The sequence below is a fragment of the Vidua chalybeata genome, chromosome 1 (genome assembly GCF_026979565.1).
Source record: "Vidua chalybeata isolate OUT-0048 chromosome 1, bVidCha1 merged haplotype, whole genome shotgun sequence".
In the NCBI taxonomy this organism is placed as follows: domain Eukaryota; kingdom Metazoa; phylum Chordata; class Aves; order Passeriformes; family Viduidae; genus Vidua; species Vidua chalybeata.
In genome coordinates this window covers 38,533,798-38,558,511 of record NC_071530.1, presented here as the reverse complement: position 1 = coordinate 38,558,511, position 24,714 = coordinate 38,533,798, and the positions used below count along the sequence as shown (strand labels likewise).

At 39.2% G+C, this 24,714-nt stretch overlaps 1 protein-coding gene across 5 annotated transcripts in view; it reads left to right on the top strand.

Moving 5' to 3' along the window:
* THRB (thyroid hormone receptor beta) overlaps positions 1-24,714 on the top strand; it is a 155,552-nt gene that overhangs the window by 32,626 nt on the left and 98,212 nt on the right. The window contains exon 1 of one of the 5 annotated variants that reach the window (XM_053948780.1): positions 2,837-2,882. The exons of the other annotated variants lie outside the window; for them this stretch is intronic. The gene's annotated coding sequence lies outside the window, so the exon portion shown is untranslated. Of the gene's footprint in view, positions 1-2,836; positions 2,883-24,714 lie in introns of those variants that run through there. 5 annotated transcript variants of the gene reach the window in all.

The following is a 24,714-nucleotide window of genomic DNA, read 5'->3' as shown; positions in this document are numbered from 1 at the left end:
ACCATAAGAGTTCCTTCAGGCCTTTTAAATCCACATCTCCACCAACAAAGGCTCTTATGTGGTACATGCTGCCACAGAATTTCCAAAATCTGAGGTGGAGCAGGTGACTCTTGTTTCAGTGGTGAAAGGTTGAAAAGTCTTTGAGCAGATCCTTACAGAGATGCTGCGGTGGGTGCTCAGTGCTGCTGAGCTTGTACATTTTGGGTGCTTCAGTCCTATGGGCCAATACTAAGCCAGTTCCTGCTCCTGTTTGATCAGCCATAAACGCATCCTTCTGCATATTTTTCTGATATTTTACCTGATTTATTTATATGGTTTTATATGGTTTGCATTTTTTATTGAGTTCAGTGAAAAATAATAATTATTCTATAAAGCTCATTGAATCCCTTCTGTGATACAAGTAAAGTCCTGAAAGAGTTCAGAATTTTCTTCAGTTACTCAGTGGGCATAATTCCATTGTCTTTAACAGAGGATCTTCTATAGCCACTCTTAATATCCCTAAGAGTAGAAAGGGCAGGGGACAATTTTAGCAAATTATGTAGAATTCCTAGGATAAAATAATCGGCTTTCCCCAAAACTGAAAAAGCAGTAACTTGTATGCTTGCTCTGGGACGTGCATGGAATAGTGGGAGTGGAGGACACTTGTCTTTTAGTTCTCTGCAGCTACAGGGAAGTGTATTCTTGTCTTACTGGGTAAGAGGCAGCAGATCTTTTTAATAGAAAAGAGACTAAAATATATCAAAAAGTAATTTTATACTAGAAGAAATACAAAACACTGTGGTGAACAAGAACAGCCCTAGCTCCTTGTTACTTTGATAATCTCATTAATTTCAACATTCAGAATTAATCAGGAATTACTGTGCAAAATCTTGCAAATAGAAAAATCCATCAACTTGAGCTCAAAATTATGTCACCCTACTGTACTTAGGTTGCATAGCTTTTGTTACAGGAATGTTTAGTGTAATTCCACAGCAGCATGAGGGGAAGAACAGCTAAGGGTTGTCCTGGCTGTATGTGGGGATAAAAACTTACTCAGGAAAGTTTTCATGTAATTCTGGCTCTGTAGAAAGATCTGTGAAAAAGCTTTTCTGTAAAATTATCCAGGGTAAATTCAAGCGTGAGCCCAGGAATATTAGAAGATTTTTTTTTTCCAGAATACCTGATACCTAGCCTGACAGCAGGTAGTTTGCACTTGGTACCTGACCATCCCTACTGCTCTCCCTCCCTGGACCATGTACTTATGGTTTACACATGGCAGCCTAGACCTGAATTGGAAAAAATACTGGACTAAAACAATAGTAGAACTAAAGCAGAGAAGAGATATACCATTGCATTTGATAAGCCAATGTAAGGTGGTTGAGGTAAATAAGTTTGTGTCCCTCCATGTGGAGGCTCCACCTGCTTTCACAGACATCCAGGAAAGAGGACAAGATGCTGGAAAAAGATAAAAAAAGGTTCATTACTCTTGCTAGTAGGTTAGGGATTCATGGCTGTGGTGAAAGGAGAAAAGACTTTGGTTAGTCAGGAATCAAACATGTTTGCTTGGTTGCCATGCAATAATAGTTGTGATTTTTTAGCATGAGGTTTCTTCTGCACCACATCTCTTGAAAATATATTACATACCTATGGTTTTCACAAATTCCTGATAGCCATAATATTGACCGTGGAGAGCATTTAAAAACAAACTTCAGGATGTCTCTTTTTCACATGTTTTTTCAACCAGTGAGTCACTCTTAATGGATACTTGAGTTCTGAAAAGGAATGGAGAAGGCAGTGCCATAGAAGAAAATTGCCCTCTCCATTAGTAAGGTATTTGAGACATCATATTGCTGCTATTTCCTTCCATGTGAAAGCTCATGGCTAAGTTATTTAATGTAAAGGAAAACAGTCTTTTCTACCACAGAAAAAGTGCCTCTACTGGACAGTGGCACGCAAGCTTGCAAAATTGACTTTGGTTATCACTGAGGGTTTCCTTGGCATTTCTTTCTCTTCAGGCAGTTAATGCTGTAAAAGCATTCCAGATAACAGAAGAGAGCAGTTGTGTTGAGGTCTGGGGAGTTCCTTTGGCATATCTCCAGTGCACTGCTAGTCCCAAATTAATTGTTTGTATCTAAGAACTCCAAAAGTTTTAAAAGCTTTAAAAAGCTCAGTTTTACTGCAATTGAAAGCTATTCAGTCTTGTTTCCAGCACTTTGTTTACTTAATAACCCTTATACAAGAATCCATGATTTTGTCTGGGTAACCTGCTGCTCTCTTCCAAGAGAGAAATATATTGGTTTTTAAATTTTTTAAATCCACATGCTAGGTTGGAGCACAAGTCAGTGTAAAGAAGTACCTGGTGCTTAACCCTCTGCTCGCAATGTCTGCTCAGATGAGAGTCAAGCATGCTGTGCTCACTGTTACAGAACTCTCCAAAAGTGTCGATTCAGGGAATTCTGCTGCCGTGAGAGAACAGGAGCATCAGGAATGTTCTCTCCTGCTTAATGGAAATGTGGCTTTTGGTGACCAGTACATTAAAAAAATAGCAGATTGCGTGTATGTGCTCATTGACAGAGTCCAACTTGAACATCACAGTGATGTTCAGGACAGCAGATCCTGCTGTGTGCTGCAGCCCTGGGACACTGGATGAGGCTCTGGTAGCAGCAGGCTGGTACAGCATATGTCTGGCTGCTACCAGAAGGGATTTGCAGCTGTACAATTTTTGGTTTTGAGTAACCTTTAGAAGAGTGCATCTGAAAAATTGCCAGGGTGGCCAAACAAATTAATTCCCATCAGCAGGAGAGACAGCTGTTCATTTGACTACATCTGCTTCAGTTGACTGTGTGGATCGTCTTACTGGATAGAATGGGCTCCAGAGACCTGCCTGTGGAGAAGAGAGGCAGGTAGGACAACGTGCACTGTGTCAGAAATTATCTTTGTCTTTGATATTACAGAAATGGCCTTGCCTTATGGATGTGGTGGAGGGGTGTGTTGCTTGTCTAATTGTCTGACCTTTGCCCTTTTGCACATAACCCCTTGTCCCCTCTATTTCAGACCTGAAGGATCCTACATCTACAGAACAGATGGGTTAACTACAGAATATTTCAGATGGTTGCACCCTGCTGATAACAGTAGCCAAAGCCACCCCACCCCCCCAATATATTACTGTGAAAATGTGGATAAGAAAAAAAAAGGTTGGAAAAGTCAGTCTTGGCTGAATAATATTAGTCCTAATCTCTCTAAGCAATATGTATTCTCTGCCTTTTTGCTCACTTTAAGGGTCAAAAGCCTGTCTAGAAGCTGCTAGAGAGCTAGATGGTGCTAGCTAGATTTGCTTCTAGGACATTCTCATTCAGCACCACCCTCAGAGCAAGCTTTGGTTCTATTGTTTCAGTTTCCCCATCTGTGGCTTTAATCCAGTTCTCTTTCTTTAATTGCATCCTATGTAGAATTGTCCCACAGCTCTTCTCCTCTCCAAGTTTAAGGTTTCAGTTGCTGTGCAGGAGACCCTCTGAATGATTTTATTTTGTCAACTGAGGTAAACAGACAGTAAAAACATATACCAAAGCACAAAATCTTCTCTAATCAGTTATTTGACAAGCACATTTAATTATTTAGCATAGCTTGTAAAAGCAATGAAGTCCTGGTAATACGAGATTTAACACTCTCCTATTAATTTTTCCCTAAGAGGTGGGAAAAGACTGCCATAATGTTGTGTGCAAACTGAGAGCATGAAGTTAATGAGATTTGACTGAAAATACGTAAAAGGGGCTGGAACCTTTCACTGCTTCTTAAGAGTTTTGCTAATAGGTAGTAAATCCAAGCACATCCCACAGTTAGATAAGATTCTGCCTGTGTTGGCAAACCAGAAGGTGCTGTCTGATGCTTTGCCAAAGCAAAACAGAGTTTTCTTGGACCAGCTGTATTTTTTTTTTTTGAATGTTTAGCTTAGTAACAAGAAAAGCTTAAGTCGCAGTCTTGCTCAAGAGGTATCATTCAAAACAATTTTTTATAGCATGATAGATTTCATGTTGCTACAAAATAAATATTTAATCAGCACTAATATTTTTGGTTCCCTCAGGCAGGCAGAGAAGTTCTAGCTTTTTACTCAAGTAAGTCCAAATGGAATCTAGCAGGAAGTTCAAGGTAAAATGCATGTATATCCTGGAGATTTTTTAAAATGGATTTTATGTCCAGCCTGCCAGGATTGATGGCTGATTTTGTTCCTGACAGAGAACATTTTATCTCAAAGTTGAAAAGCCCCTATTCCCAAAAATGGAATAGAACCCAAGAAGAATCTGTGTTTGATTGGTTTGAGTTGTATGGTGAACTAGATCAGTTAAAATTACATTGAAAAATGAAAAAATAAAAAAAGAAAAAAAAAAAAAGAAAGGCAACCTGGAATGCTTTGCTTACAGTCACAAAGCTGCCTCAACCATGCCAGTCCAACTCAATGACTGAAGGGAACAGTCTAGTGACTCCACAGAGTTGCAGTTGCTGGTTAGTTTCTAATTCCTTGATCTTATGTCATCTACTGGGCTCTTTATTCAGGGGCTTCACTTTGTAGTACAAAAGAATATTTGTAGAATATGTGTGCAGTGAATATTTCTTACCTTGACAGCTGCTCTGTCAAGTGCAGTAGCAAAGTTTGGCCCTTGGAGCATATGAGCTCTCTGTGAGCTTCCTGAGAAAGCTCCAGCTCCCATGAGCCTCATCAGACAGGAGGACGGGAGACAAGCACTTGAATTTTGTGCTCCTCATGTGGGAGCACAGAGGGCTCTGCAGAGGGGGCAAGGACTAAATGGAGCCCACTTTATTATTTCTTCAAATGTGAACCACTGAGTGGGGCTCCTTCTGCTGTTTTCCCTTTCTGCTCAAGAGTCAGTAAGGGCTCTTCCCTGGTACCTCTATTTGTAATGGATCAGTCTTGAGATAGTCATCATGCTTGCATTTAAGAAAATCTTTCAGGACACATCTGCTCATTAGTGCTCTCTCTCTTTTGATCTGTTAGAAACTCATTCCCATCCTTCTAGCCATCAGCATCTTTCATTGTCCTTTCACAAATTAATTTAAAAACCAATCATCCCTTGTTTGATTTAGTAATCACAAAAAAGAACAAACAGAGGTAAAGGTAAAATAATACAATTTCAGGAGGGAAATTGTGTGTTCTGGACTGAAACTTGAATGCGTGTGCACCTCACAGAAAGGTAGCAGGTTTCTCTAGTGTTCACCCAGAAATTAGGGAAAGTATTCCCTGCCATGTCTGACTGTCACCAAGGAAAAGTAGTACTGATTTTTTGCTGACCGTGAGGATGTCAGGTTAAAATTTGTCACAGTCCTTTAGTTGTAGTAGATACATAATACAGAGAGAGAATACTGTTGAGCAGTTATGACAAGTTTTGACATTTCTGATTTCCTTTATATTAAGATGCTAACCATAGACACTATTAGTCTCACCCCCTGATTGGGGCTGATTCAGAGAGCCTTAAGTTTTCAGACACAGAGTGGGTTCGTAAAATGATAAGACATACAGGATAGTAAAATTTTCAATGTAGAGCTGCTTGAAAATACAGTGACAGTACTAACCCATCCAGATTTCCAAGTAAGTAGCCATAGTGCAGGTGTTCACCAGCTCTGATTTTCTTGAAGCACATGATGTTGTGCTTTTTCTGGCCTGGAATTCCATTTCTGAAAACAAATTGGTTGGAAAATACTTAGATATATAGGTGGAGCTCCTCCTTTGCTGGCAGCAAAAGCTAAGTGAAAATGACAGGTAATGTTCACTTTTTTCTGCAAGTTCTGTCTTCAGTAGGAAAATGGCAGGCTGACCCTGGTGTGTTCCAGCTCTGCATAGGAGGACTTGATGTACTTTGTTTCCAAAACTTGGATGTAGTTGCAGTTGTCATGTATGGAAAGAGACAGAGGTTAAACACAAGACTGCTGTAAAAATGTACTAGCATTCATAATTATGTTTAAATTTTATTATTCCTTGCTTCCATTAAGTAAAATAATTAAAGGAACATAAAATAATAATAGAAGAGAAAAAGGTAATTTCTTGTTCTTATAGGATCACAAAATTCTAGAATGTCTTGGGTTGGAAGGGACCTTAGAGTTTATCTAGTTCCAACCCCCCTGCTTAAGATATGGACACCTTCCACTTGACCGGGTGGCTCAAGGCCCCATCCAGCCTGACCTTGAACACTTCCAGGGTTTGGACACCCACAGCTTCTCTGGGCAACCTGTTCCAGTGCGCCACAACCCTCACAGAAAAGAATCCTAACCAGGTTCCTCAATCCTGCTTCTGATAATATTGCAGTCGTTGTATCAAAACCTTTTAGATCCTCTTAACTTCTTCTGCCTTCCTTAAATTGCTGGTACAGTTGTTCCAACTTCTTAAATGGAGTGGAAATTACACAAATAGGAGTTATTTTGAGCTGCAGAATGATTTTACACTCACTCTTATGTAATGAGCTAGAATTGCACAGCTGACCAAAAACAGTCCTTAATTCAGAACTCCAGCCTGTTTTTCACTTCAGTGGCTTTGTAAAGTTCCCTCTAGTCTTTATGCACCATTTTATGTGGTTTAACTGAAATTTTGAGAAAATAAAGGAAAATTAACCATGGACATGGAGAAATGTGGAAGGACAGATGAAGTGAGAGATTTCACATCGGAATGGGACATAGAGAAAGCAGTTCTGTAGGAATGGTTTGATCAAAATGTTTGGGATGTTAAAGTGTCATAGAGAAAAAATTGATTAATTGAGAAAGAATGCATGACAGGAAAGATGTGATTTATTGGACTGAAAAAGTCTTCCTCGACAACAGCAAGTGGCATAGTTTTCCAAAGAAAGTGTCTGTCTTATTTGGCAATTGAAAAATTGGTTGAATAAAGACTAGAAAATACCAGTGTAGAACCTGTGCTTCAGTAGGTGAGCACTCTGGAAGCAGAAAACCTTTTCTACATCCATATTCTGACTTGCTTGAGAAAGCTCCATGAATCTGATTCAGGCTTGGGATAAAACCATAAGGTATGTTTTCTCTGCTTGCTCCCTTTTTCCCCTAAATGTTATTATACTGCAGCTTGGCTCTGTCCACACAGTCTGGAGCAGACTGTGTTGTAACTTGCTTTAGCCGCCGCTGAATTTAACAGCTTTTGGCTTTGTAAGTAATGCCTTAGGAGAACTCTTGCTCATCTGTTCCCTGAGCCAAAGGAAAACTCCTCCAGTAGCTTTCCCAGTGTTTTCTCTGGCTGGAACACATAGTTACTGATTGCTAGGTGAAGATACACTATCTTTAATCTTATTTTTGTATTTTTTGTTTGTCCAGCTGACATATTCTAAGATAACTACTTAGACTAAAGCAGTGAAAGAGGATTTTCACAATGGATTTTCTTTTCTTTTCCCTGTACTCCATGTAATTAAATTCTTCCACTGGTGGGAAAAATGCTTTTCCATGATGTAAATGTGTGGCAAGTAGTTGAATACTGAGCCAGTCAGTCACATTTCCCTGCTAAGCATACTATTTCCAATATTTTTCATAACAGAATTACTTATCTTTGTTTCCTAGCTCTGTACGGTTGGCTTTCTGATCCTATTGTCATTTAATCTGTTGCAAGAAATACATCCATTGGGAAATTGTTAAATAGGATCTCAATAAACACTTGGATTATATTTAGCAAGTACAAATCACTAGGAGATATTTGCATATTTATTTGTTGAATTTCAGCTTCCACTTCAGGTTAGATGACACATAAACAATTATACAGCACCTCTGGCAGAGAATTAGTCTTCAAAGCAAGTCAAAGTAACACTAGGAATTTGGAGGAAGATTTCTAAAGTTTTAGAAGGAACTGTGAAAGGCTTATTCTTTGTTTTAGCTCCATACATTTTATGCCAAGTATGGAATTTATGTTGTAGACACTTACTCTGATACATCTTGTTTGTTTTACTCTAATATATATTTCTGAAAAATATTTATGGCAGCAGTGGTCAGAGACTGCACCTTTGCCTCCATCATTAATGTAAAAATTACCCTAATTTAAAGCCAGCTAAAATATTTCAGGGGTGGTGGTTTGTTTGTTTGTTTATTTGGTTTGAGGTGGTTTTTTGTTTGTTTGTTTTTTATTTTCCCAGAGTCTATGGATCAGACTCTGCATTGTACTTTGTAACAGAGGCCACAGATAACTCTGATCTGCCAGAAAGGTTTTAATAGGTTTTATGCAAGATCCAGGATCAGGAGGCCAGGTACCACAGCATGCTTTTGTGCCCTAGCAGAGGAAATACCTCTTTGGATGTGTTCTTGGCCTGCTTCATTTTAGGAGAATCCTTGTGTAAATTATAGGTGAAAATTAACGTAATTAATTGTAATTAGTATAGTGTTTATAGTGGATATAGGTTCCAAAATCTTTGACAACAGTGCAGGAGACTTCATCGTTTCCAGGAACTGTAGATTTACAGTAGCAACTAGATCATTTAGGCCAACCCTGAATACCTTTTGAACTCTGCATTTACATTTGCATCTTTGAAAATCCTCCCACTTATTGGCAGTTAAATTTGATGCCTTGTGTACATGAAAGCAATTGGCATACTCTTTCTGTTTGTGTCTCAGTGTGCCTTATTTATTTAGTAGCATTGCTGGATTTTAAGTTCTGGAGATAAACCAAAGCATTGAGGGCACAAGGCTTACCTGCTGTTCATTGCTTGTCCTTTCTTGCATGCCTGGATATGCAGGAAAGACTTGCACTGAAAGTGAGACTGATAAGCTTCCAATTCTCAAAACAAAGTTATATAGTAAAAGACTTGAGATGACATTTTGCTTGGTACTTTGTTCCTACACATCCACATGTTCTTTGAACTCTGTCCTTAATATTTTTCCTATAAAATCTGTGTTGTTTAAAGGGGAAAAAACAATAAAATGCATTTTAGAATGTGTGATCCCTTAATGTTATTTCATACTGTGATGGGAATAATCAAGGGTTGGAGTCTGTACTTTGATTAGCAGAAAGATATCCTTGTTAAATCCTTGAAATGTATTTTCTTTTTAGCCACATGTTTCTGCAATAATTTCCAGTTTTGCAGAATATTATGCTCAAAATACTATGTTCTGTATGAGGTTCATGTAAACTTATTTTTCCTATTTCACAAGTATGAGGAATCATTTGTTAGTACCTAGCCTTGTCTCAGAAAATTAAGATTACTTAATCTGGATTTTTGCTCTCTAACATGAAATTCTTCCCACTACTTCTTTCATTTTCTTCCACTTAGGTAGGCATCCATTTTCCTTCAAGTTCTAGTAAAGCATCGTGTATGTACAAGAATCCCTGCCCTACATTGTAATTTCTGTTTCTCTTTTTTTCTTTCTTTTTTTTTTTTTTTTTTCCTGGGGTTTGCAAGACCATTTTGTAGTTTTCAGTGGATTAAACTTGTAGCTGAAGAAGATGGGGGAGTTTTTCTGCCTTTGATCACAACTAGAACTTTCCACCTAAGAGGGCTTAATTCAGGCAGATAACTGTCTTTCAGTCAGTGGCCAGAGGAAGCCAGCATTTAATGAAAATTTAGAGTCTGGACGCGTTTTGTCTGGACTATTTGTTTTTCCTTGAAGGCAGAGATGAGGAAGGATGTGCAATGATGCAGCACTGAATGAAGGATAGCAGAGGAGACACCAAGACTTGATGCAGGAGCAGAAGGAGATTTACTTTCTTCAGTGTTACCTGACAGGATCTATTTTTATATAGAAATGTCACCTGACAGAAGTCAGGAGAGAGAATATCCAAGTAGTTTAGATGCAGCTAGAGGCAGGAGCTAAAGCCACGAGGGAATAGAAGACGCAGTTGAGGTGATCTGAATGCAGAGCTCTACATAAAAATAGTAGTTGGAAGGAAGAGGTCTTTGAGGAAGCTGACCACGTACTGCATGTGGCTGTAATCATAGCATAGAAGCTGGCACTAATTGGTAGTGGAGAAATCAAGTGAAAGACTGATGTGTTATGATGGAGAACTCAGGAGGAAAAAAGTGAGAAACAAATGACTGAAAGAAGAGTGGCGCCAGAAAAAAAGGAGAATAAGATGGAGATAAGTAGAGATTTGAGGCTGAGAAGGAAGAAGGATGTGATTAAAGAACTGAGAACAAATATGAGGTGGTTGGGCAGCAGCAGGCAAAAAAAAGGAAAAAAACCCCAAACCCCATGAAAATCTGGGTTTCCTTGTGGCATGAGAAAGAGACAAGTTTGTGATTCTGAAGACTCATTTTCTTTAGGTGGAAAGGCACATCTGTCAGCAGAGTTTATCTGAGGAAAGAGCAGTGTTTTGTTTTCCAAGACCAAAGAAACACTGTGGAAAGATAAAACTAAAAACAGTCCTGGAGAAGAAACTTGAGACAAAGATCTCAGAATCCCTTTTGGAACAAAACAAAGATTAATATATCCAGCCAGAGAAAACTCTCCTAAAGTCTGTGGTTGGTGTGGTTTTAGTAGAATTACCTTGGTCTCTGAGAAGGAAGGTGGGTGAATGACAAGCTAATGAAGATGTACCAAGAGACATGAAGAACTCAGGGTCATGCAGGCATGAAGAGGTCTTCATGCAATGGGCATTTCTGTACTAGTAAATTAAATGGAGTCTAGAAGCAGTCTCTGGCCCTGGAAATTAAATGTATCTACTGTTGACTGTCCCTGGCCTAGTTTTGGTGTACACTTACGGGAACTCACCTGAACTGTTCCCAGGTAAGGTTTGAAAGTTATCTTGGGATTCTTCCCGGTAGGCAGTTTGAAAGCAACCACCCTGTCTTGGAGGGTGACAGACTTTATTAGCATGGCACCTTTCTGTGCCAGTTGGCCTCAACATTCTTGGATATGTTTATTTTGCGTGTAGAAATAGAGCTGCAAATGGCTCAGTAGATGCAATCCTTTAGAAACTTAGGACATCAACAGTCTTTAATGCAAGCTGTGACAGGCAGCGAATATGATTTCTTCTTTAAATTATTGCTGAACTGAGATGTTGATGTGCTTTCAGATTTTGTTTTCATGGAACACTGTGACATTGTAGAAGAGTTGGTTATACAAAGTAAGTTTGTATGAAGCATGCATTAAACTTATTTCCATTTAAATGTTATACAAGCATAAGCAAACATAGGTCATAAGTAACACTCCATCTCACAGAGGGACAGGCTGTGAAATTAAGAAAACAAGGTCATGAGGTTGGTAGGTAATTCAGTTGGCTGGACTAAAAAGCCCAAACATTTAAAAGTAGAGAAAACAGTTTTAAAAGTTCTTGAAACTTGTGTAAAAACAAGGCAAATATCCAGACATAAACAGATAAGATAAATATGGATCTAGAATGGAATAGGTGTAATGTGAAGGTGATGGAGGCATGGAAACTTTGCAGTCAGTGTAGAAAAATGTGTAAAATGAAATTTCATGTGTTGTTCTGGATTCTGAATTCAGGAATTATTCAAACTAAAACAGAACAGCAAGAAAAGTGTCACTGAGAGCCTTTATCTTAGTCGAACAGGCTAGCAAAGTGAAACCCAGAGCATGACAAGATAGTTCCTTCACAAATACAAAAAGGAAGTGGCTGGTACAGAGGAAAGCTGGTTAATTAAGCTAAACAGTGTTGACAGGTGAACAAAGTTAGTAGCAGATGTCAATTTTGTTAGTAGCAGATGCAAAAAGCAGTCAGTTGACTCTGAAACTGAAGTTAGATCATCCATGTTACTAGAAGCAGCATGCACCTCAGCTTGCATTTTCTAAATGGGTTTGTGAGTGTGACCTGTTCTTAACCAGGCACAATGTCGGTTTTGTGAGGAGCTTCAGAGATGAGCAGGAGGATTTGCACTTTCCTTTCGAATGCCTTTGCTTCTGAAGAGCCAAGTGCAACATTTTTGAAAAGGACTGTGCAGGGTATTTGGCAGTTCTCCTCCAGCATATCATCTGTCTTTCAGCAGTCATCCTACACTCATGGATCCTTTCCTTTTCAGTTACAGAATTATAGAATCATAGAATGGTTTGGGTTGGGTCTTTCACTAGACCGGGTTGCTCAAAACCTCATCCAACCTGTCCTTGAACAGTTCAAGGGATGGAGCATCCATAACTTCCCTGGGCAACCTGTTCCAGTATCTCAGCACCCTCACAGTAAAGCATTTCTTCCTAATCTAAGCCTATCTTTCAGTTTAAAGCCATCACTTGTCCTTACACTGCATGTTCTTGTAAAAAGTCCCTCTCCACATCTCTTGTAGGCCCCCTTAAGTGCTGGAAGGTGCTCTAAGGTGTTCCCAGAGCCTTCTCTTGTTCTGCCCTTTAGATTTTCTCTGTTGAGGGTTGATGTTTTATGTTCTCCATGGTGCTGCTATCACAGGTGCTGTGCTGCTTTCCTGGTTCAGCTGTATGGGAAAATCAAGCCCACACAACAAGTTCACCTGAAGGAGCTTGTCTCCAGGGAGTGTTGTGTCAGACTGTGTCAAACTGTTGCACTATTTTTTTCTCGGTTTGCCCTACTGCTGGAGCAGGATTTCATGGAGAGCATTCCAAATGCATGTCAGTGTAATACTGGGAAATATTTTGTTTGTGTGTGACTGAATGTGAATGTTAATTGATAACCTCAAATTGTGAGAAAAGATAATTTTAATGTCTTTCTTATTATTTTTGTTGACATTTACGTATTTCTATAAATACCGTGAAGTTTAATTAATACCAGACTGGTGGCTGTGGAAGCCCTCTGTGTCTCTAAATGAAAACTTTCAAATATAAATAGCTTTAAAACTATAAATAGAAAAATATTTGTACTATATTTATCACTAACCACTTTTTCCCCCCCTTTCATTGCATCACACATTTTATTTTTAGTGATGCTTACTTAAAATAGTTTCCCTGCTTCCCTATTGGCCATTATATGGCCACTGTGGAATCCAAGTGATTTCTAAGCCAGATGGTAAGGAAAGTGTTCCTTACTTGAGCAGTGTGAGCCTGAAGTCTTGTCTGTTCAGAGCTTCTTCACTGATGGCATCAGCTTTGTCTGGTTGGTTGGTTTCACGTACATATTCCTTAGCTGGTTTCAAAATGTGATTCCAGCATTGTTCAGGACCTCCTGTTCTTCTTACATTGATGTTATTCTATGTCCCCCTCATAAGATGATAGCTCTGGTTTTGCTAACTTACTGAAGTCCATACTCTTCACAAAAGTCACTGTGTTGGCAGCCATAACAATTTTTTGTATTCGAATTTAATTAGTTTTACAATATTGATGTGTTGGTGATCACCTCAGTTGCGCACAAAGTAATAGGAATAGCTTTAAGTTTTGATGGCATTCAGGCCTTGGTTTTGACTTCACTGTTGAAACTGTAGCTTCCTGTGCACTTTTAATTTGTGCTATTACATCCTTTTCCCTTTTTGTTTGTGTGTTCATCGATACATAATTTATAATAGGGTTGAATCTAGTGTAAGCCACATTACTGTTTGTTGGAGTTTTCAGGCCACAGTTGTCTTCCAGCACTATGTATTTGAAGAGGCTGCAAGGGCATCGCATGGTTCTTTTCTCCTGAACTGTCTCAAGAAAGGGAAGTAAGTGTCTGTAAGGACCAGCTGATTATCTGTACACTGCTCAAAATGGCAGACAAAGTGTAGAAATGCAGTTACTTAAGGCAAATAAGATCACGGTTGGTTCCTTGTAACTCTGAGTGTGTGCTTTGGTCTCAGCCTGGAACACTGCTGTGGCAAAGAAGAGGAAGGAAGCAAGATAGGAGTTCTTATGGCAAAGAAGTAGGAAACAAGTAGGACAAGTGGACAAGTTTTGTGCCCACATCACAAGCAGCAAAAGACTTCCTGGCACTTCTGAGGCAGCAGTGGTTCCCTTTTGTACCAAGAGAAATGCCTTCTCCTGTGTCACTAGCCAGCAGCCAGGAGCTGTGTCTGTACGGGCAGATGAGCTGGACCCAGGGTGTACCTCAGACATGTCAAGGTGTTTGGTACCATTTCTTGTGGTGTTAGTGGGGTCCCAAGAGCTGCAGATCTAGGAGCTGATGTGATGAGATGGAGTGAGAGGTGATGCTCCTGTCTCTGCCCAAGCCCGTGCTACTGTAGTTATTGCCATGAGACTACTTGTACCTTGGACTTCTTGCATATCTGGAGGAGCAGAGCCAGGAGCAGAAATGTGTTCTGTCATCTTTGAGAGGTGGAGGAGGCATTGCTGCTTGTCAAATAGGAAATTCCCAAAATGGCCAGCTATTACTCATGGACTAAAACTGTTCTCCTGTCCTTATCAGGCAGGAATATTTTTCCTGCTGGTAGGCCATCATGAACATTCCTTAACTTTACATCCAAGCAGATTGATGTTGCATCCAGCCAATGACAGATAAAATAGTCTATGTTCATGGGGCTCTGAGACTCTGAGGAATCATGGACTCATTTAACCATCAATCTTCCTGCTTTGAGGCATGCCAGCATCTGCAAACTTCTTAGTTTTAAATGTGATTGATGTAGTTTTATTTTTATGCAGCACTTTGGGATTCCTACTGAGAAGGGCTCTTAAAATAGGTGTAACTTAATGTGCTGTTCAGACTTCTCATTAATCTCCTTGTCTTTACTCTTACCCAGAGGTAAAATACAAAAGCTACAGAGGGAGGAGTTTGGAATAAAATTATATAAAAGGGGGCTCTGAAATAAAGACATTTATTATTGAGGACTAAGACTAGAAGTGGAGGAAACAGAACAGGATGTTCAGAAAGTCCAGGCCCTTTGGCAAGAGTTAAGGAGCTTGCAAAATAAGCAGGGCTACAGTGAATTTGTGAAACAATGTTTGTCTTCCTAAACTGAATACTGGAAAGGATCCATTTCACTTTGCCTTTGCCAGCACCCTGATATCTATTGTGGCACTCATCTTCTGGCCTCTTTATTTTCAGAGAAAATTTTGACTTTGTTTTTAGAAATTATTTGTGCTTCCTGCTTTCTTATGGCATTAACACGATCATGTTGTGGCTGCGGGGCTAAACTTTGGAGTCTTAATCTTTGGTCCTGCTGTACCACCCTCTTTCTGATGTTGGTATTTTAACTGCAGTGATGGCTAATGGGCTTAAAAGATTCCACTTCCACTTTGCTTCACCACTGTTTTGTCTGTATGGGTAAATTAATCAGGGCCAGGACTTGTATTTTATGATTGTCCACATTGTTTAATTCTAGCGCATTCCATGACATGATTTTGGTCTGTGCCAACTAGCACACTCCCAGGTGACAGCTGTGGCAGGACGGCGTGGGAGAGAGGCTGTTCTCAACAGGCATTATTGAAGAGGTAACCATGTTTTGCAGGGGAAAACGGTGTCAAGATGTGGATTGGAATTGACTTTGCCTTTCTCCCCAAGCCTCTGGATTCTGATGCATTTTATACACTAGGACCAGTCTCTCTCAATCTTAGCATTGGTGGAAGATACTGAAATACAAACTTTTGCTTCCTCATTGCATCACTAGGTGCTGATATCCACAAAAACATCGAGCCACCTCCTCCTTCTCCCTGTGGGCCATCTGCTTAGGCTTACAGCAACACCTCCATAGTGATAAGACCTGTTATCTTTGAGTAAGAGTCAGGATAGGGGCACAATTCAAGTTTTATGTCAAGCTAGTTCACGACAAAACCAATCCCTCTGAACCTGAGTGATTGCTTTCCAGAGAGTGATCTTCCAATAGTGCAGCATATTTGCACGCAGAGGTACAGCAGTAGCTCACAAAGTGTTGTCACAGTCTCACAACAGCAAGTTAGATAAATAATTTCTGTTCTGGTATGTATGTATTTGCTTATCACACAGAGTCACGATGACTGAACATACAGATTGTTCATTTGCTTGTACACACAGATTTTTTTTAAATTTCACACCTGTAACAAAGCACTCTTCAGGCTTTGTTTGTCACTTTACATGAAAATTGGAATGTTTACTTTTTCCTCTGGGATTTCTAGTTTGAGAAGCCTTCTGCAGTTCTCTGTTGTGTAAGAGATCACTGAATTCCAGAGCATTGCTGATGCTTTGGCTGAATGTGTTTTTCCAAAATTTGTTCGTATAAGTTGCACCTCTGTGTGAAGTATTCTTTATAAATCTTGATTGCTCTCTTTCTGACTTCATTTTTTAGTTTCTGAGTTTTTAGTGTAGAATGGAAATATTATTAAAACCATAGTCTTCTTCACTCACTGTTGCAAATATTTTTTCATTTAGGTCATCATGGTGTGATGTTTGTAGGATGTACATCCATAGTAGCTACAGGCTGCACAGGCTTGGGTTTTTGTCTTGAAAATGACAGGATTAGCTGCACAGTGAGCCTGTATTTATCATGAAGATTTAAGCTCTTGAGCCTGTTCTTGGTGCCACTGGAGCAGCAAAGGAAGAAACCACTGCTGAGTCATTGGACTAACCAGTGTAGATTTCTTCATCATGACAATCTGTGTACAGCACTATTATCAAGGGGATTAGGAACTTTGAGCAAAAAGGATTTTGTTGTGTTAGTGCTAGATGAAATGGTGCTTTTACAAACTGATGTGGTGGGCAGGTTTGAGGCTAGTGAGAGTCATGAGAGCCATGCTGCTAACAATCACACAGAAAATGTTAGGAAAAAGAAAGGCTGTGAGAGGTGCAGGGTCTCCTGTGTAAACTCTGTTTACAGTTTTGCCAGTCCATACACTCCTCTCAATATTCATTAGCTGAAGAGACTGAAAAGTCAGTCTGGAAGAGATTGTGCTGACTACAAGTTTCTGTAGCCTTTGGTGGTGCCAGCTGCAAAAATAGGCAAATCGGGCTGCAGTGGAAGGGCGTGATGGGGCAGCTCCAGCCCAGCCGCTACCCTGGAGGCGTTTTGGAGGCTTTGGCTGGAAGCCCTGAAATGCATCTCCCTGGGGAGGATTGCATTGCAAACAGACCTTGCCCTTCCCTGTCAGTGGATTCCTTTGGCAGTAGGCTGGCATCAGAACATCTAAACATATTTATGATAAACTGCAGTGATTTTTTTGCCCCTCTTTGAGATGGATGTGAGATTTGCATTGTGTTCATTAATTCATTTCACATATGACCCTTTCAAAAGGTCTCATTATAGCAGCCATTCATTAGTGGTGGCATTGTGCCTGGCTGAAGGCCAGGTGAAAACATGTTTCTCAATTTCTCACTCTTACATGGCCTAAACCAAACATTAACAACTCCCCATTGATTAAAGTGGCTCTTGATTGGATCAAGCCTACTCTGTTGTAGGAAACAAAGGACTGGTGGAGTAGTTCCTATTTTTCGTTGGAGTTTGGCTTTTTTAAAGAGGACTCAGAGGTCCTCTGCACCCCAACCTGAAGGAATACCTTTGAAATAAGATACTTGTTTACATCTATAAAGAGATTAGCATTAGAAGTAACTTAGAGGTACTGAAATAAACCTTTATGCGTGCTTTAGAGGACTTTATCTTTTCCCACAGAATTACGGACCTCGGTAATTTGGTCAACTCTGTAGGAAAAGTCTTTCTGGGAAAGGGTTAATGTACAGGGAGAAAAGCCCACTGAACAAAGCAAGCTTTCTGCTGAAAATGAAGAGTTTATAAAACCATAAAACTCTTTATCTGATATAATTTTATACTTCTTTTTTTGCAGGGAATAATGAATTTTTCTAGTTCACCTTACTTACTTACTTTTCATAAGAAAGGGAGAATGTTGAGATCACTCAGTAAACAAGAAGTCTCAATAAGAGCCAATGTTTGCTTCAGGCAGCAATTGGACCACAGCAAATGTAGGCAGGCTGGTGTTAGCTCCCATGAACTGTAATGACAATTAGATTGTTGCTGAACTAAGTATGCAGGTCAATGGGTAGGTCTCTGCGTCCCATACTGGAGCTCTTACTGCTGTATGATTCACTGCTTTTAGGACCTGCATTAGTAAGATTAAAGTCAGTGCTGCTTTGCCTACCTAGCTCCTTCCTGCAGGGAATGCAGGGGAAAAATACTTGTAAAATCCTCAGCACACAGAAAAGAAAGAGACATCCACACTTACCTTGTTGCAGTGATTTTGAAGCTTTTCTACACTTTTCTGTGGGACAAATTGCTCTGTTGCCTCAGTTTTGTTGGTGTTGTTCAGACATCAGTTATTCAGTTCCTACCCTTGCACAAGTGCCAAAAATCACAGATGTGGAAATCTTGGGCACTGTGATTTTTCACAGCATTAATGACAAAAAACCAGTTGGCTTCAGGGATCAGAGGCATCTTTGAATATGAAAAAAACTCTTTTAAGTTTATTCTTCCTTTGTAAAGGCAGTTGCTCATTCAGCCCTCAGTGAAGTGTGAGTACCCTTAGCTGGAACCCTCTGCTGCAGTGTGGTCTTGCTCCTGTTTAGAGTCAACGGGGTTGTTTGCACCACTGCAGCTCATTACCCAGGCTTTTCATCAGCTGCTGAGCTTCATTTATTTTCTGGAGTTTACTCCCTTAAAAATATGGTAGCCATCAGTAGAAAACCAACTGAAACGAGAAGTGTTGGACTTCTTTTCTATTTTAGGTATGATGTGGTTCTAGAGCAAATAAAAGGTATAGATTATTTAGTTTTATTCAAACAAATAATTTGCAACAGCTGGTAAGGAAAGGGAACAACCGTGAGCTGAAAATAAAATTTATAGCACAGTTCTGTGTATGTTGTCAGGGAATCATTCCCATGCAACCCAGTAATGGCGCAGAGATTTTGGGGATTATGTTCAGATTAAATGTCATCAAGAGCTGAGGCTTGGCGGTATGCCAGGAAGGTCATATGAGGAAAGTCCCAAACTTTTATACTCAAATAAAATTGTGTTCTGCTTAATAACCATAATACTCTGCAAATTTTAGCACAAATAATAACTTAGGTTAGGAAATGTCATAATTTTATTTTTAGAAAGTTTATTATTTAATTTAGGTTCAGGATTTTTCACTGCTTTTTGGGATTTAAGACTATGTCAGCAATTTTATTTGGAGATACAGTTTTTTTTTCTTGGTAGCATGGCATTAAGGAACTTTATACCAAAGCTTTTGCAAGTTTTAAAATTTGAAATTTTTCATTTTCAAGTTAAACATGAATGGAACAACAGCCTGCTAATACTTCCACAAGTATTATTATTTCCCAGAAACACCCCTGTTATTTTAAAGACGTCTAAAATGTTGTAATTCCATGGCATTTATGGAAGATTACTGTATTACTGGGAGGGAATAAGAAAATAGTTAACAAATGCATAGTTGAGAATTGCTTTTTCTTTTATTTATCTGTGGCTGGTCTGTACCATTCCAAAATACCTGTGGAATTATGAAGGAATATGCTGACTGTCTAATGCTGCATTGAGAATGTGTCATTTTGGTTTAATCTGATCTGTTTACAGTAGATTGGTTTCAACTACGGAAGGGAATTCTTTCCCTAGGGGATATCTATACATGGAATTGTAGAGCCTTAGCTATACTACTTGAAATAAACACTCTTTTAATCTATTTGCCATCTCTAAAAAAAAAAAAAAAGCTGAAACTATTTAAAAAGTGATTTCTTAAATCTCTTAAGTGCTCTCCAATGTGATCCTACTATGCATAGGCATATAAGGATATATGATGATTTATTCCATATTGTTTCAATTGCTGCCTGGCACTGACCCCAGCAGTGGTGTGGGCACACCCCTTCCTGCTGCCCTTAATGAGCATCATCTGTTACAGAGAGAATTGTAAGAAGACTTTTCTTTTGGGTGCAACCAACCTCCTGAATCAAACCATGGCTGTTGGATTTGATTTACCAGTGAGCTTCAGTAAAAAGGGAGCAAAACTTGGAGTCATTAGCCAAAGCAGTGATGAGACTCTGGATTCAGGGCTCCACCTTTATTTTCTAGTTACATATGCATCCCATATTTGTAAACCTTATATTAGGTATACTGAATATACTTAAGTATGTGTTTATATACCCATGTATGCATGTGTGTGTAAACATATGTGCGTATGTGCATGCTGAAGTTTATTTTCCCCTTTCTCCTCTTCTCCTCTTTGCTCACCTTGCCTGCTGCAGAGAGGCACAAGACAGGGAAAAAAAATTATTTTAGCTGACGAAGGCCAGCATTGCAATGGGAGAGTCTACAAACTCAACTTCAGTTCATTGAAGTGTAGAGGCTGGGAGGTAACGACCAGAGTTGTCAGATTCTGGAAAGGGTCGCAGTGATAACAGTGGGATCAAAAGTCCAGCTGGAAAGCACCAGGAGATGTGGCTGGGTGCAGCAGCAAGACCCTGGGCTGGGCACCCAGGCTCCTGAGGCAGAGGTGCTGCCAAGTTTTGCAGAACAACAGATCCAATTGGTTTGTTGTTTATGAAGTATATGGTATGCAGCCCTCAACATGGCAACGGTTCTTTAAAGTGCAGATGTAAGAAATTCCAGTTAGAAGTCAGTCCTTTAAGTACTGTGAATAAACAAGGTAAATTCATTAATTATTTCAAAAAACTTAAAGACCTTATGTTGTACCATTAATTTGTCCTGAATTATTGATAGGATTTTTTCCATTACTTTTCTAGACCTTTATTTAAACTACAGTCAGTAAAAATTTACCATCCTACAGCCCCAGACACACAGTAATAAATCAACCCTTATTTCCTTATTTGCTTGAGGCTAATGTGACAACAAATAGTCTGTTCACATGCATTATTTCTTTGTACTACATCATATGCAAATATTTCAATTATTATCCTTTTATCTCTATAATATTTTAACAACATGATACAACATGTTTCTCTGATAAATTGAGTTACATAAAAGCAGCTTCACATCTACATAATACTTTAACAAAACATTCCCTCTATTTCAAGTTAAAATGTGTGTTCAGCTTGGGAATATCCTAATAAAGAAACTTAATTTACCTTATTAAGAAACACTTGCGTATTCTTATAAGTTTCAATGGTTTTTTTGTTTTTAAATAATAATTTTATTGCACTTTGGACTCCTGCCTGCCCAGGCTGCCTGAGGCTGGCAAGGTTTGGTAAGTTGAATTCTACAGTTAAATTGAGTAGATTTCTTGTTTATAAAGGATGTAGGATGTAGCTTGGCTTCCTTGCACCTTCCCGCCCCACCCCCCTTCTGTGAATATTTCTGTAACTGGATGTTTATTTTCTAGTATTAATCCTTAGTGGCTTGAGAATGATGGCTTTGCTGCTAAAGCTGGTAGAACCCTGAAAACTGATGTTGCCTCAGCAGGGTTCATCCAGCTTCGTACCTGTGCAGCGCTGCGTCACCAGCATTTTAAGCAGGATTGTTCCAAGGGCCTGTGAGATCCCTTGGCATGGTGCCGCCTTCCCTGTGTGAGTGGCTGTGTCCCGGTGCCTTGCTCGGACGGGTGGGAGTTTCAGTGCCTGTGGTGTCACAGGGATGGAGATGGCAGGTGCTTTGCTGGGGACCCATGTGCCGGGGTGCTGGAGGTGACCTGTGTGTGCTGCCCACCCAGCGTGCCTTCCTACCCGAGTTGAGTATCGGGTACTCAGGGCTGCCTGACGTTGCACTAGTTGTATCCTGAAGTATTTGAAATGTTTTATCCTAATGTGTAAAGCAAAATATGCGAGGGAAGAATAGGTATGTCTCCCCCTTTCCCAAAGAAGGGGAAGAGAAACACATAATGATAGAAGAATTAATTTCCTCTTAACTCTGCCTGTACTGTCTCGAGGCTTTTTATAAAACCAAATAGCATTGCTAAGCATCTGTTTGCTGGAGGAGTGTGAAATAGCCAGGTGTGCTTTGTGTAAAAGCAAGTGATTGTAGCCTGAAACATCGCTGCAGACGCTTCATGAGTCAGATCATTCATGACTGCAATAACGAGATTATTCATGGCAGGCTCCTCATTGTGACAATGGTCCTTTGTTTGAAGTCTGCATTGTGTATGTGCTATACTTCCGATTTGAAGATTCCTTCTCTGCTAGAAAACAGCATTGCAGCAGGGAAACAGAAGTGAAGATCAGTGTTGCTAAGTTCAGGATGTTACTCAGTGCTGGAAATAATTGGGAAAGTTCATAGTTGAGTTAAAATCTGTAACCATGAACTTCAGTGGGATGGTACTACTTCATGTTGGTCCTGAGGTAGGTTTTTATTTGATTTTTAGTGAGTTGTCTTTTGGTATTGTGGGTTTTTTTAAACTCTGCCTTCTGATTAGAACTGGTTATATACTGCCAAGAGAGTTTTGTTGCTTGTGATCATATATGAGGTATTTTGTCTTGGTAGTGACAGTCCTTTCTGTACACAGCCATTTTGTTTAAGGAAAGGAAGAACAAAACCACAGCATTTATTTTGTGTTCAGAGTAAAGTTATTTTTTGGCTCGCCCATGTTCTTAATTTTTTATGAAATGATTCTTGTCTCTATTATATAACTTCTATAAGGTCCTTGTGTTAAGAGGTGATTACACTTTGTGGTGGAACCATGACTCAGGGTGTTTTAAACTTAGGTGCTATAATATGGCTTGGATTTGTCTCCTGTACACCTGGGTGGTCAGACTGAAACCAAGGCATGTTGTGCTCCAGATCTTTCCCCCAAGTGGAGCACCCTTGTGTGACCTTCCTGTGACTTGTGCACAGATCAGCTGGGAAGCTCATCCCTGGTGGGGCAGGCTGGGGAGCACGGGGTTCTGGAATCCTCTTGCTCTTCCATCTTGAGGAGTCCCACAAAGCTCACAGGCAGCTCTGGTGCGCTGAGAGGAGGCAATCTCTGCCACAACTGGGAAGATGATGATGGTGAGTCAGGGATAACTTTTGGGAAAATGGAGAGACCATCCCAGTGCGGCAGCAGCACCTCAGAGGGAATCACCAGAGCTGTTTGCTGCAGTAGAGAGTTGAAAATATAACTGTGTTTCCCATGGTCAGCAGCTAATAAGGAAAACAGAGCAAACTCAGTTCTTGAAAAGCACATCTGAAGCTAAAATATTGCTTTTGTTTTTACTTTTGATTCTAGCTTTTGTCCTTGAAGCTCAGAGGTTTCCTGGTGTTTTCTTTTGAAACTGTGCTGTTTCATGCAAGGCAAACAAGATTAAAATAAATCCAATGCAAGCATTACAGAGACTCTGCCCTCTATTAGGGCATGTGATTTTTAATTTTTTCCCCTAATTAATTATTATATTCTACAGCAGAAGATTGTTTGGATTGTTATGGATGTTAGCTATGAATTTTGAACTCCACTATAAATTTGAATTCCAGGTCATTTTGTTGCAAGTTTATGTAATATTTATATGCTCACATTCAGAATTAAAAAAAAAGAATTAATTGTTTGACAGGAAGAATAAAGCATTTGAGTATTCTGTATTGTGTGGGGTTGTTATGACAGATTTCTTTTGGTTGCACAGCATTCAAATTATACATGAATAGGGTAATGTTACATTATATCATCTGTTGGTACTTCTACAAGCAATTTCATTACTTCATTAAAAATTTACAGTGATCTGAAAGGCACTTTGTGATGGATATAGTAATAATTATACACGTGATTTTGTTATGTTATGTATATAGTGTTATATAAATCTACATTTTCTGCATCCTATAGCAAGAAATAGACTACTATTCCTCTTGAGATACCTGCCGAGTAATTGAATATAAAACCTGAATTTTTTACTGAAGTTTTTTGTATTTTAGCCATTTCAGTTGCAGTTGACAAAAATGCTTTCACTATTATTGGAAAGATAATCAAATTGAGTTTGCTGAAGCAGAGATAATTGTTTTGAGACTGATTTATTTACAAATGAGATTAAATGGGAATGCAATAATACTTTTTGCCCTAAGCAGTCAAAGGGAGCAGTGTTTACTTATTACCTTTTCCACACATCTAGATCAAGGCTGTTTAAATTGCAGGCTTGATTTAGGCTTGAACCATGAGCGTATTTGACCTTGCTATGATTACATTAACTTTGCCTGATGGTGTTGGAAATGTGGCGCATCTTGCTGGTTTTTCCAGTTTCTTGGAGAGTGGATTCCCCATTCCTAGGTGTCAAGATTGTGCATGACTCTTGGATAGCCATGAAGATGCAGATTGATCTCACAACAAATAGCTGAATAGCTCTTAGTTAAATTAAGTGACTAATGCAGGTTAATACATTGTTATCCTGTCATTTACTGCAAAAGATTATTTTTTTAATGAAAAGAAAAAAAAATAAACTGTAGAATTCTGTTGTCAGCAAACTTTTGACCATTTTATTTAAAAATTCTGTTTTCTATGAAAATATATAAATTGCAATGAAAATGTATAAAACTTTTGTTGTGACCAGAACTTAGTTACCTAGTTTAATAGGTATTAATGTAATTTTTGCTATGCTCTGCTTGAGGAAGCCCTAGGATCTTACATTGGTTATAAGGATTGTGAATGTCAGAAAACAGGTTGGGAGTGAGGGATGTTGGCTTCTGACATAGTCCCCCATGTGTAAAAGTGTAAAATGAGCAATAATAATAAGATTGTGACTATGATGACATGTGAAGTGCAGTTGTTGGGATAGGAAAAGGTCTCCTTGGAGTTGCTAAGTATCTGATTTCAGTTTTCTTATTTCTTTTAATGTTTTGAAAAGTTCACATTTTTGCAGTTGAAGTTTTATAGCAAATACCAGGTTTGAAACTCCTCAGCAGAACTACTGAATTGTAGTTAGTTTGTGTACACAACAGGGGAAAAATCTTGAGAAGAAAATCCTCCCATTTCCAGTTTCCTCAAAACTCTTAAAAGGAAGAGTCATGTGAAAATATTTTCTTTAAATTGTTTGACAGTGCCATTCAAAAATGAAGTGTTTTGTGCTCCTACTTG